The sequence below is a fragment of the Rattus norvegicus genome, chromosome 13, assembly GCF_021556685.1.
Source record: "Rattus norvegicus strain SHRSP/BbbUtx chromosome 13, alternate assembly SHRSP_T2T, whole genome shotgun sequence".
NCBI lineage: Eukaryota > Metazoa > Chordata > Mammalia > Rodentia > Muridae > Rattus > Rattus norvegicus.
The window spans coordinates 79,761,331-79,775,226 of NC_141546.1; the positions used below are offsets into that span (position 1 = coordinate 79,761,331).

Consider the following 13,896-nt stretch of genomic DNA (forward strand, 5'->3'; position numbering starts at 1 on the left):
CCTGAACTCATCATAGACATGAAAGGTAGCTACCATCACTCTGTTTTATAATAAGGAAACAAAGAATCAGCTTCTTTAGGAATATATACCATACACATGGGACAGACCTCAAACTTGGCCTGGATGAGTACAGGGCACAATATTATACTGAGTCCTTTTCTGCACTATAGACTGCCATGCTCCCTTCTTTAGGTCATACCATGGGCATCTTGTGTTACTGTATCTCTCCTCGCTGCTGGCACAGCCATATGAAATCAAATCGATTCAGCTTTAAAGCTCATTTGAAACTTAAGAGCCAGTAGTTTTTCTCTGGACACACACATACGCACACACACACACACACACACACACACACACACACACAGAGAGAGAGAGAGAGAGAGAGAGAATGAATCAATCACTTTAGTTGTTAGACTCTGGAGTATAGACACTTTATCAATCTACTATTTCTCATCCTCATTATTTGTTTTCATTTCCTCTATAACTTCACACTGTTGTTTCTATCCTCATGTTCCCAGTGATACCTTCTGTTCCTTTATAGTTTTTATAAGCAGGGATCAAAGGGGAAAAAAGGAGCTATTCATCTTCTACCTTTTCACAGACCCACACTTAACCTCCTCACACTACCTGAACCCCACCTTGCCCTGGAATCCTCTCGAGTGCACTCTGTATGCATCTGTGTGTGTCCGGATGCTGCAGGGCCAGTAGTTACGGTCTTTACCTGCAATGGAGCTCTGTATTATCTTTTATTGTATCCCTGGCTCCTCATCTCCAAGAAATCCATCCATCCCGCTGGGGGAGGAGCCACACTTCCCCTGTGCTAATCTTCACGCCTGGGTGCCTCTCCACTCACACTTTTTCAGTATGAGTCTCAGAGCTACATTTCCTGGTTCCCGAGGCAAATTAATAGTCCCTCGCCTGTGCAAACATCTGGTTATATCAGCTCTGTCGTGTCTCTTCATTTTCCTGTTTGGAGAAGAATTAAATGTTCTCTTTGTGGGTCCCTTTGCACCCAGCACACAGAATAGAGTGGGTATTCATTAACTCACAAATGTTTAAAGAATGAGCAATGAGAGTCTGCGGAATTGAGGAAAATGGCAAGCAGGGCCTATTCTTTGCCCCAGACTATGGCAACAGCTCTGTCTTCTCTCTCCATTCTTGCTTACATCTTTCAAGTCTAATCCCCAGACAGGGAGTTTCCTGTGGAGGGATATCGTGTCAGACTTACCTTTGCACCCATGATAGTCTACACAGTTCCTAATATGTGCTCTTTAACACCCATTGAACTAATACCTAACGATATGGTACTGGATAGGCATGAAACAAATACCCCAAAGTGTTGCAAAGGAAAGCAGACTTTCAAATAAAAATCAAGCCTTTCAGCAGACTTTAGGTTCAATGTATTGTAGAATATTAAATATTTGTTTCGATAATCACTTATTTTTATTCATTTTACACAATGTATGTGTGTAAGTGTGTGTACACCATGTGTGTAACAGAGACCAGAGGACTCTGGGAGTTGGTTCTCTTCTTCCACCATGAAGGTCCTCAGGCCATTGTACTTGGCACCAAGTGCCTTTACTAGCTGAACTATCTCATTAGCCCTTAACGTGTCTTAGTAGAAGTTCTTAACTGAAGACAATATCCTAATACTGTTTGGTAAAACCCAAAACCTGACATCATGAAAGATAATTTTAAAAATGCAAAGACTTCATAATACAGGTAATTTTACAAAGCATTTTTCAGCGTACACTTCCAAAACTAATGAGGCAACATTGGTGTCATTGTATTTATCCAAATTGCACACAACAACACATTACGTTCCACCAGATCAACTACCCCATAATGCTTCCTATTGAAAGGCAAAGTTCCAGCCAACTGATCAATACATATTTATTTAAAACATCTTGAGAGGACACCACAATATCGTCTGCAGTAGGGACGTCATGGAATGAGGTTGTTTTTTGAGACTCAAACAGCTCACAATCTGCTTAGGAAGACCGAAGAGATAATCGGGGGCACTAAAAGATAATACTTTTACCAATCATATACACTTGATGAGGGGAAGGTTAAATGGAGAAATTGGGAATCAGGAAAGAATTTGAATAGCTGTCAATAGATGGTTTTTATTGAGTTTGGTTAAAACATACATTTTGCTCACTTGTGACTTTTTTCATCTACCAAATATGCACTAAAACTGAGAGTCCAATGCAAGCTTCTCTCCCTTCCCAAATGCTAATTTGTTCCCTGTACAATCTGCCCTGTGCATGATTATTACCAGTGAGTTGAACACAATAGTTATATAATTCTTCCACAGACTTGTGTGGTGTCTGTTGTCAACTTATCTTTTGACTAAATTAGATACCCAGGAATCGTGGTGCTCGAGTTTACAAAGTTGTATGAAATGAGGCCAAGACTCAAACTCATGCCTTCTGAAACTAAAATCCATGCTTTCCCATGCCTTTGAACTAGCAATACCATTTTGCCAAAAATTAATAGTCCTTCCAAATTCCCACCACCGTGAATTTACAGACTATATCAGTTAAGGCATGTTGGTTGGACACATTGACTAGAAAATCCATAATGGCTCTGGCAATATGAAAAGAACACCTTCTCTAGTCTCCACTGGAACCATCGATTCAGCCATGGCTGGCTCGTTCCATCGGGCTACATATGCAAGCAATGAAGATACAGATGGTGCAAGTAGCATATCTAATCGGAGGATGCAAGCATTAGCTGGGGAACTACAAGTGAGACAAAGCCAGAGTCTTAGCTTAGCTCACATTACCTCATCCTCAGGGTTATCACATTTAAAATGCTGAATTTCTGATTGTAAACATCATGTCCTCATTAAAACTGCATTTGGCCTATCAGATGTCCTAATTAAATTTGTTTACATGACTCAAAAGCATTCATGAGTCTCCTCTAGCTTCCTGTATATGTCTATACTCATAAACAGTATCTGTCTCACTTATATTAAATTACTGAGTATAGTGGGTTTTTTGATTTGGGTATCAGATACATTAAATCTTGATAGAATTCTCCACTTTCTTGTAGCACTAATTGTACCTTAGGCTATTAACCTGAATCATTATGATCAGAATTTTCAAAGGCTCCTTTGAAGTTATTGAAGGCAAAACTTAACTTTTTACCCAATCCCCTAAACTTCCTCTGATATCCTTAGAAGATGGGTATTGGAGCTTAGTTTACCAAAATACTGTTTGTGAAAATAGTTTTAAAGTATTACAGCCAGAGACCTCCTAAGATGCCCTGTGTGCAGCCTTGGGATGCCACCTTGTCCTTTGTCCTTAAGTCATTGCTGGGCCATAGTTACAACAAAGTCCACCTGCATCTGCTAACTGCTTCCAACCCTGATCTGACTTTTCAGTCTTGGTTTGTGCTATAATCACTACAACAGAACACAAATATGTCTTATGAAAACCAGCATGGTATTTTCAAGTACAAACAGCTTACCCCTAATCAGGATTACAAGTCATCTAAATTTAATTACTCAAAGAAGGCAAGAAAAGAAACAATAAATTAAGCAACTTGTCTTTCAAGCGTATTCAACTGAAGAATTTGTCCTGAATATTTGTCCTAAAACATAGCCTTAAACCCTTAAATCAAAATTCCTATTAATTAGCAGGAAACTGTCTTACTACATGCACAATAAAGAAATGTAAGGGGCTGTCCAATATGAGTCCAGAGTGTCACAATGGACTCCCCTCCTGCTCTCTCACTTTGCTTCCAATTCGTTCCAATAGTCAAATATGTTTGGAGTATATATGCCAGGAAGTGATATGAAATCACCAATAGGATCTGACTTACTTAGGGTTTCCATTGCTATAAAGAAATACCATGAGTCAGGAAACACTTATAAATGATAACATTTAATTGGGACTGGCGTACAGGTTCAGAGGTCCAGTCCATTATCAACAAAGCAAGAAAATGACAGTGTGCAGGCAGGCATGGTGCTGAAGGAGCCAAGACCTTTACATCTTGATCTGAAGACAACCATGAAGAGACTGTCTTCAGCAAGGAGGAGGTCTCTTCAGTACTGGGTAGAGTTTGAGCACTAGGAGACCTCAAAGCCCACTTACACAGTGACAAACTTTCTCCAACAAGGCCATACCCACTCCAACAAGGCCACATCTCCTAATCCCTGGGCCAAGCATAGTCAAACCACCACATTCCACTCCATGGTCCCTGTAGGTTTGTTCAAACACATAAGGGACACATACCAAAGCATAGAATAATGCTAAAACATTTAGTTCAACTTCGAAAGTCCTCATAGTTTATAACCATCCCCAAAATGTTAGAAGTCCAAATTTCAAAGTCTATTCTGATGTTCATCTAATCACTTCACTGTGATCGCCTATAAAATCAAGAATAAAAAAACAGATCCCACACCTCCAACATCGCAGTATATAAATTACTATCCCAAAATGTTATAGTGAGGAAATGCTAGAACCAAAACAAGACCAAAAAAACCAGCTGGGTGAATTCCGAACTCTGCATCTCCATGTCTGGTTTACAATCTTCATTTCTCCAACTCCTTTCATCTTTGTTGACTGCAAAAGACTTCTCTCTCTCCTGGGCTGGTCCCACCCCCTTAGCAGCTTTTCTTGGCAGGTGTCCCATGGCTCTGGCAATTTTAACATCTTGGGATACCCAAGTCAACTTCAATGGTACAGCTTCTTGTTCCGATATCTGATAGGCACACATGAACGTCTGGGATTCTCAAAAGAGCTTGGGTCACTTCTCCAGTTCTGCTCTCTGTAACACTCTCGGTTTTGGTTGACTCTGCTCCACTGTTGCTGCTGTTCTTGGTGATCATCCCACGACACTGGCATCTCCAGTACCCTGGGATCTTCCACTGGAACTAGGCTTCAACAACAGCCTCTCATAGGCCCTCTTCATGGTGCTAAGCCTGAACTTCTTTGCATGACCCTTTCAGTTCTGGGCCGTCAACTGCAACTGGGTGTGCACCTTCACCAGTGGCTTTCCATGGCCTCTCACAGTGCCAACTTTCAGGTGCTCTCCATGACCCCTTCATGACTTCAAAAAAGCAGTACTACCTGACGATTATTACATATTACCAAGTCTAAGCACAGAATACAACCATGGCTACTTCTTTGTACTCTCAGAAAATATTTCCCAGAAGATTTTGCCTCAGTGATGCTGGTCTCTTCTTAAAAACCACTAATTTCTTAGCTCCGGCTGACCAGCATCAAGTGTCCCAGCATTCTCTTTCTACTCTTGATTCTAAAGCCAGAGTCGCATGGTCAAAGCTGCTGACTTCTGCTCCTTGCTGTGGTTAAAACATGGTTCCCTTGTTCTATTACATTATCACTAGCCTTCTGTTTTCCAACTCCTTTAATGCCTAAGCTTGTCTGTCCTAAAACTTGCTCTGTAGGTTGACATTGAACTTAGACATCTGCTGGGCTGTCTCCTGGGATTAAAGATGTGTAATACCATGTCTGAACTTCTTTCAAAGTCACCACTCCCTCAATTTGTTTATTTCCTAGAACATAAGATTCAGGTCTATTCTTTTTTCTTGTGCTCCTTCAATACTTGAATCATATATTTTGTATTTTTTTCTTTTTAAGCTTGCCATGCTTCATCAAAATGCTCTTCATGAGACTAAACCACAACACAAAGTATAAACTGGGTTGTTTTGAGACTTCCTTTGTCAGTGCAATTAATCTGAGTCTCTCCACTTTAGCCTCAGACGGACTCTTCAGACAAGGGCAAAAAGCAATTACATTCCTCACCAAAATATCACAAAAACAGGCCACATGCTAAAACTCTCCTCCTCTGAAACCTCTATAGCCAGGCTTCCACAGTTCTAACCACTCTTAACAACAAAGTCTTCCATATTCTTACTAGGAGAGACATTAAGCACCACTTAAAGCACTCCACTGCTTTCCAAAGTCTCAAATCCCCATTCCTCCAAACAAAAGCATGGTCGGGCCTATCATTGCAATCCCCTAGTCCCTGGCACCAACTTCTGTGTTAGTTAGGGTTTCATTGCTGTGAAGAGAGACCATGACCAAGACAACTCTTGTAAAGGGCACCATTTAATTTGGGCTGGCTTATAGGTTCAGAGGTTCAGTGCAACATCATCGAGGCAGGACCTTGGCAGCGTCCAGACAGGCATGGTGCAGGAAGAGCTAAGAGTTCTACATCTTCATCTAAAGGAAGCCTGAGCAACCTAGGAGGAGGGTCTCAAAGCCCACCACCCACATTGACACACTTCCTCCATCAAGGCCACACCTCCTAATAACGCCCCTCCCTGAGCTAAGCAGGTTCAGACCCCCCACAGGATCATTATAGTTCATCTGAGCATATTAGAAACCAAAGGGCTGACTGTTGAAACTCCTAGCCTTTGAGTGAATGGTAGAACCAGACTGAACTGCATATTGCAAAGCAGGTAGCAAGGTGTTGGGAGAATGGCAGCCTGTGAGAGACAAGTAGCCAGGGCCTCATGCATGCTCAGGTTAGAAACTGAGGACATTTATCACAGTATACTCAAACTTTCTGCAATTGTAATAACCACTTCTGTTGTGGTTTTGAAAGGCCTTGAGAACAAATATTTCAGAGAAATATTGTATTTTGTAAAAGAGAGTCTTTTCAAAGAGAGTTGCAGAAATAGACTATTTGAAATTTTTTTTGAAAATGAGCTTGAACTATAGGAAGTTATTGCAATAGAAAATTTTAAACCCACAGACGCATATTGGTTCATTTATCCAATTCTTCCTAATTTGTATGACAGAGTTGCATGTGTGAGTGTATTATACTCTACGTCTTTATATCTATATGGATCCAGACAACAGTTTTACCTATTTACAAAACATTTGCATCATTCTGAATTTTCCCCAAACTTGATTAATTTGCACCACTATAGTCTCTGCAGCTAGATTATAATGTCTTTAAAGTTAGAACCATTGAATATATGTTTTCCTTATTTGTAGCTAACACTCAAAGCTCCTGGCCAAGTATAGGACTCATACTCAGGGCCCAGTGAACACTTGCTTATAAACTCCTCTGCAATCAAAAGCTGCAGAAACTGGGGCTTAAGAACATGAACTTAGGGGTTGGGGATTTAGCTCAGTGGTAGAGCGCTTGCCTAGGAAGCGCAAGGCCCTGGGTTCGGTCCCCAGCTCCGGAAAAAAAAAAAAAAGAACATGAACTTAACACCACGTGAGCAGGTGGCATTAACGGTGTATTTCATCAGTCACTTGGGCCTGAGCAGCTCAATGGAGTATGGAGAGATGGCCATAGATACCTTTATTTCTCAGACTGCCTCCCTTATGAGACCTGAGTCACTTGCCCAGACCTACACTGATTGAACATGCAGGGCAGAAAAACTTTGTCTCCCACATGCCCAGCATTGGGTTGCTGCTCACAACTGTGTCTCAATTCAAAGCTCTGGGCTTTGCCTTAAGTCTTTGATACATTTTTTGGTGGGGTAAGAGACAGGAATCTAATGTTTCCCTTCTACATGCAGATACCTCGTTTTCCTCAACACCATTTGTGTTTCTGTTCCCAGTGTAGTTTGTTTGTTTGTTTGTTTGTTTGTTTGTTTGTTTTTCCCCTTTGGTTGAAAATCAAATTGCTACAATAGCCACAAACTAAAACTAGAAACAAGAAAACAAATGGAGAAAACAAATAGAAATCTAACAAAGGAGATGATGGCTCTCCACAGTGAAGGACCTCTACATAGAAAGAAGTGCTATGCTCATGGAGTTACTCAATACGTCTGTTTTTCTATCAGTATCATAATGCTTCTGTTAATAAAGATAAACAGTATAGTTTGAAATTAGGTATTGTGATACCCCCAATGCAGGCTTTTTGTTTGTTTGCTGGTTGGTTGGTTGGTTGGTTGGTTGGTTGGTTGGTTGGTTGGTGTGGTAGTTGGAATATGTTTGGCCCAGGGAGTGGCACTATCAGGAGTTGTGGCCTTGTTGGAGTAGGTATGGCCTTTTTGGAGGAAATATGTCAATGGAGGATAGGCAATGAGACCCTCCTTCTAACCATGTGGGAGTCAGTATTCTTCTAGCTGCTTTAGAAACAAGAGGTAGAACTCCCAGCTCCTCCTGCACCAAGCCTACTTGATGCTGCCATGCTCCTACCTTGATGAAAATGGACTGAACCTCTGAACCTGTAAGCCAGCCTCAATTAAATGTTGTCCTCAAAGGAGTTGCCTTAGTCATAGTGTCTGTTCACAGCAGTAAAACCTTGATTAAACGAAAGCTGATTGGTTGGTTGGCTTGCTGTTTTTCTCTCGATAGATTTGGTTATTTGGAGTCTTTGTGCTTCTATGTGAACTTTAGGATTGTTTTCTCTTTCTGTGAAGAATGCTGTTGGAACTTTGCTGAGGAATAGGCATTTCACAATGTTAATTCTGCTGCTCCAGGAGCATAGCACATCTTTCTACGTAGAGGTCCTCCATTGTAGAGATCTTCCACCTCCTTTGTTAGATTTCTTCAGGAGAGTTTTGTTTCCTTGCTTGTTTTTCTTTGTGGCTACCATGAGTGAGACTTTCCCCATGATTTCTTTCTCAGCACATCTGCTAATGGTATGTAGAAAAGCTGAGGGCTTTTAAATTACCACTGTATTTATTTGTTTGTGTGTTTGTCTGTTTATAGGGCAATGCCAGGGTACATGTGGAGGTCAGAGGATAACTTCCAAGAGCTAATTCTTTCCTTCCTCTCCATGAGAACAGGGATCAAGCTCAGGTTATGCTTGGTGGCAAGCACCTCTACCTGCTAAGCCATCTTGCTGGCCCATTATTGACTTTTGTGTGCTGAATGTATTGATCAGAACTAAGAGTTTCTTAATGAGTTTATAGAACTGTAAGTACAGTATTATTTTGCCTGTACACAGGTAATTGACTCTTTCCTATTTGAATCTCTCTTATTTCTTTTTCTTGCCTTATACTCCTGAAGTATCCATATTGATTAAAACGGGGTTATTTTTGAGTGTGTAACATGTACAAATTACTACTAAAATATTTTCTAAATTATATCATTTAAGAAAATTATTCAATGCTAAGTACTTTTACATGCACATTTCATGAATGGCAAAGCTAAAGCCAGACAGCAATGGACTGAATTGCCCACATGAATGTTGGCTTTAGCTAAGAGGCATATTTTTAGTCATTTTAATTAATATGTCCTGTTTTTTTATTTTTATGAATTAATCGTTCACTTGGATGTTAAAGGGCTGCAAACACTTATGGAAGCGTCCCTTATAGGGCCACTTTGCAACTGTGTTTTCTCTGCGAATTGAAACATAACTTCCTTTATTCTGTTTTAGTGGCAGAATGCATTAGCACATAACCACTAGTTAGGGCATGGAACATTGATTGCCCCGTAGAACTTGGTTTGCAAACCACTGCTAAACGAATTAAAAGCTGTGAAGAGAGGAGGATACAAAGATCCTTGCCTGGTTCTGAGAATATTCAAGTCAAGGAAGCTGAACAGTTTTCTCTGGCATTCTGCAATGCCAGACAACACCCAGTTAGGGACTGTTGGCTTTGTGAGGTCTGGTCACCCTCAAAGACAGCTGGATAAAATGTGACTTTAACAATCCTAAACCTAACGACAACCAAAGCATTGCCCAGAGTTCCCGCTGGCAGCTCAAGATATTGCTGTCTCCCAAGCTGAAATTCTCCCAAGGCCTTCCCACGGCAGCCTCAGCCTCTTCTAGACGGACTGCATTATCTAGGCAGTCTGTATAACCACAACAACCTAACGACAACCAAAGCATTGCCCAGAGTTCCCGCTGGCAGCTCAAGATATTGCTGTCTCCCAAACTGAAAGTCTCCCAAGGCCTTCCCACGGCAGCCTCAGCCTCTTCTAGATGGACTGCATTATCTAGGCAGTCTGTATAACAGATGGTGTCATGATCACGACCCATGAACCTGCCACAGTCTTTCTCTCTACTTGACCCAGACTCTTTCTTATCCTTGCAAATACTACTGTCCACAGTTGGCGGCACACTGGAGTATGGCTGCAGTGTGATTCAAGAGACTGTGAGCGTGGTGTTTAGGTTTGCTCTCTATTCAACGTATCTGAACCTTTGCAGAGCCTTTTGGGTTGGACTCATGGATACAATCGTAAATGAGCAATGAGTGCATGCACTCTGCCAGTCTCGGGGGCAACAATGCCGTCTTCCTCTGAGACAGGATTGGTGGAGATATAAAAAGCTTAGGTCCTAAAGAAAGTTAGCATCCTTGCAAGTTTTCACTTAGGCTTCTCGTTTCTGTTTTGGAAGGCATGGCCTGTCTGGTGGGGGTAGCTCTAGGAAAACGAGCCTATTGGGAAAAACTTAATCTCCTACTCAACTAGGTGGAAAGATGTCATGATCTAATGTCCCCTGAGGTGGCATGCCTGTGACAAGAGGGGAGGTTCAGTAGCAGAGAAGGATGCCTAATTACCACAGGTAAAAGTAAGCAGATGTGGACCAGGGGAAAGGTGGAAGAAGCTGGTGAGATCTGTGCTCTGGCAAGTTAGGCAAGCCATAAGCCACGCTCTAGCAGCTGCTCTCCCTCTGGCCCCAGGGTAGGGAGAGGGTTAGTAATCTACCAGCAACAAAGTCAAGGGGACTTCAGGTATAGACGGGCACTCACAGGGAGATCTTTGAGGACTGTTAAACCAATCCTTAGCAAATTTAAAATTGCAAATAAAGATGGTTCTTACGGATCCAGCCAAGGAACTCTCCAGATTCCATCCAAGGGAGACAGCTAGATCTGGGGACATGTTCTGTCTTCCTTGTTGGCTGCAAATGGTGCATTTATCATAGGGTCCCTTGGCTCACAAAACCCACTTTTTCGCACATGTATTTTCATGTGCATAAGGGAGTAACGTGCAAATTATCCATGACCCACACATATTTCTATTACATTCAAATTGACAGTAACCATGGGTATCTTTGTCTAGACTATTCAGATGACACTCATGTTCTTCCTCTCTGACGTGAAGCTGGGGACCAGAAAAATATTTTTTTTTATGCTTACATATTTCCCAGTAAGAGGGAAGGAAAGGCTGTAGTAAGGAAAAGGGAGGCACAGAGGGACAAAGGTATCCCTCACTGTGGCAGTTTGAACAAAAATGCCCCCCCCATAGGCTCAGAGGGAGTGGCACAATTAGGAGGTGTGGCCTTGAGGGAAGACATGTGTCATTGGAGCTGGGCTTTGAGGTTTCAGATGCTCAAGCCAGGCCCATTGTCACTCTCTCTTCCCACGGTCTGCTGATCCAGATGTAGAGCTCTCAGCTGCTTCTCCAACATCATGTCTGCCTGGGTGCTGCCATGCTCCCCACCGTGACAATAGCATCAAACCTCTGAACTGTAGGTCAGCCCCACTTAGATGTTTTCCTCCATAGGAGTCGCCCTGATGTCTCACCCCCGAAAAAACACCCTAGGACACCCAGGATTCCATTGCAGATTCTTCAGGAGTGAGGGTAGTTATGCACAGTTGTAAGAATGCAGGGCTGTCTCTCAATGTCACTCACCTACAAGAAGTGGAGTCAAACCTCTCAAAATGCAAGGACCTCTTTTAATGCTAGAAGACCCGATCCTCTGAATTCACTTGGGGTTATTTCAGTTTGGGCACTGAAAATTTCACTTCTCTGCAACCCCTCCCTGGGATTCAGAAAGACCTCATAGCAAGCAACAAGTATACAAAGTGAGGGAAAGAGTATAATAAATATCTTTACAATGTAGCGAGAGAGCGAGAGCAGGAGTTTTTGCTTCACTGCTTTGGCTCCTGGCGGGTCGCATGCATGCCCACCTGCCCAGAAGCTATCTTGGATAAGAGAATGAAACAAACATACACACACACACACACACACACACACACACACACACACACACTCACACATACACACACTAGCTTATTTTTAACATGTCTTTGTCTTTATGGCTACATCATTAAAATGTTGTTTAAAACTTTCCTATGATTAACCCATCCTTAAATGGTTACACTCCAGCGCAGTGGTTCTCAGCCTGTGGGTCTCGACCTCTTTGTGGGGTAGCCTCTAGGTACCCTGCATATCAGATATTTACACTACAATCCACAACGGTAGGGAAACTACTGCTATGAAGTAGTAACAAAAGAGTTTATGTTTGGGGTTCACCGCAACAGGAGGAACTAAAGGGTTGCCACATCAGGAGGAGCTACATTAAAAGAACACGGCGACAGGAAGCTTGAGAACTGCTGCTCCAGTGATTTCTCTACTCTGTATCTCTTCCTCTTCAGAGTGGAGATCCTTAAAGGAATTGTCTTTGTTTCCTCTGCTTCAACTTAAAGCCATCATAGCACCTCTGTTCCAGTAAAATGAAATCTGTGTCACCCAGACCCCATGAACTTAACTCCAGCTTAGCGATGACTCACAAGGGGCTGGGCCCTACTCCGTTGGTGACTAACTAAGAAAGTGCCCTACAGACGGACCTGTGGAGGCGTTTTTCTCAGTTGAGGTTTCGTTTTGTTAGCTGACTCCAACTTGTGTCAAGTTAATGTCAAACTAGCCAGTGTGATCAAAACGTTTTAAATCCCCACAAGTTGAAATGCAAAATGTGATGTAGATTACCTCTCAAAAGCCCTCCCTCTAACCACCTAGGTCATCTAAGTCACATATAGGCAACACTCTGAGAATACTCCATCTTGAGCAGAGAGATCATTTTCCTATGATGGACTGAATTAACCAGAAAATAAGTTTCCTGTCTCTAAAACACACGGGTAAAACATACATGTTTTCACCCCAGAAGGGAGAAAATGGACGGAATTAAGGGGTGCTCCGGTGTAACACACATCCAAAACTAAGCAAGAAAAAACCCTCTGGATTTCAGTGTCCCTGAGCGCTCCTCTTTGGTTCTCAGGTCCATCCTCTGGGACCACAGCTCCTGTGCCTGTGCCCTCAGCAGCTGCATTATCACCCCTAGCCCTGGGCCCAGGGCTCTATCCAGTGAGTCATTCCTGACGGCTGGCACATCTATGCAGCTGCAGAATTTATCATTAATTAAGAGAATCTGAAAATACTTTTTCATTTTGTCCATCCTCTGTTCAATTTCAGACTAAGATGTTCCTGGGTATAATCCTCCAAGACAGCATAGGCCATCTGTGTATACCAAGGAGAGTCACTCGGAGAGACAATAGTTTCCCACATATACTTTGATAAGGCAGCCCTTCACTATTTCTGGCTTCTTCCAACATGAGGGAGTGTATCCATGAGTCGAATGCCTAATCTCTCCAAAGACTGTCCTCATGTGCCCTTGGCTGTCTCTCCAGAGCACATTTGCTTAACAGCACATTTCTTCTTTTCAGCATTCTTTGCAATCTGGATAACAAGAAAAATCTCTTAAATCATCCAAGGCTAATGCTTAAGAATTTCTTCTTTACTCTCTTCCTGCCTCTCTTATTTTCTCTACCTGGCAAAGAGAAACCAGACAACCCCTTCCACACATTGCTTGAAAAATCTTTTCTGATAAATGTCCAACTTCATTATTTGCGGCTTCCACCTAACAAGACAAATTTTCTACCACTTTATCAAAAGTGTTGTCTTTCTGTACTTTCCAATATGACCTCATTTGCTTCTGGGACCTGACCTAAGATTCCTTTTTTCTAGCTCTTCAAGGCAACATTAGATATTTCTTTGTCCTTTAAGCTTTCACTAATTCTTCTGAGAATTTCATACAATGTGTTTTGATAATAATCATCCCCCTCCTCATTCTTAACTCCATCAGATCCACTCCTACATCTCCACAACTCCAAAATTCTTGTCCTCTTTTAAAAGATTAATCCATCGAGTTTAGTTTGTGCTGCTCATATACTCATAGATATGAGGCCATCCACTGAAATGTGATCACTCTTCCAGGGACTACGATCATAAA

General features: G+C 42.0%; 1 long non-coding RNA gene across 3 annotated transcripts in view; it reads right to left on the reverse strand.

The window, feature by feature from the left end:
- The window catches only part of LOC102546371 (uncharacterized), an 82,510-nt gene that overhangs the window by 14,389 nt on the left and 54,225 nt on the right, over positions 1-13,896 (reverse strand). The window lies entirely within an intron of this gene.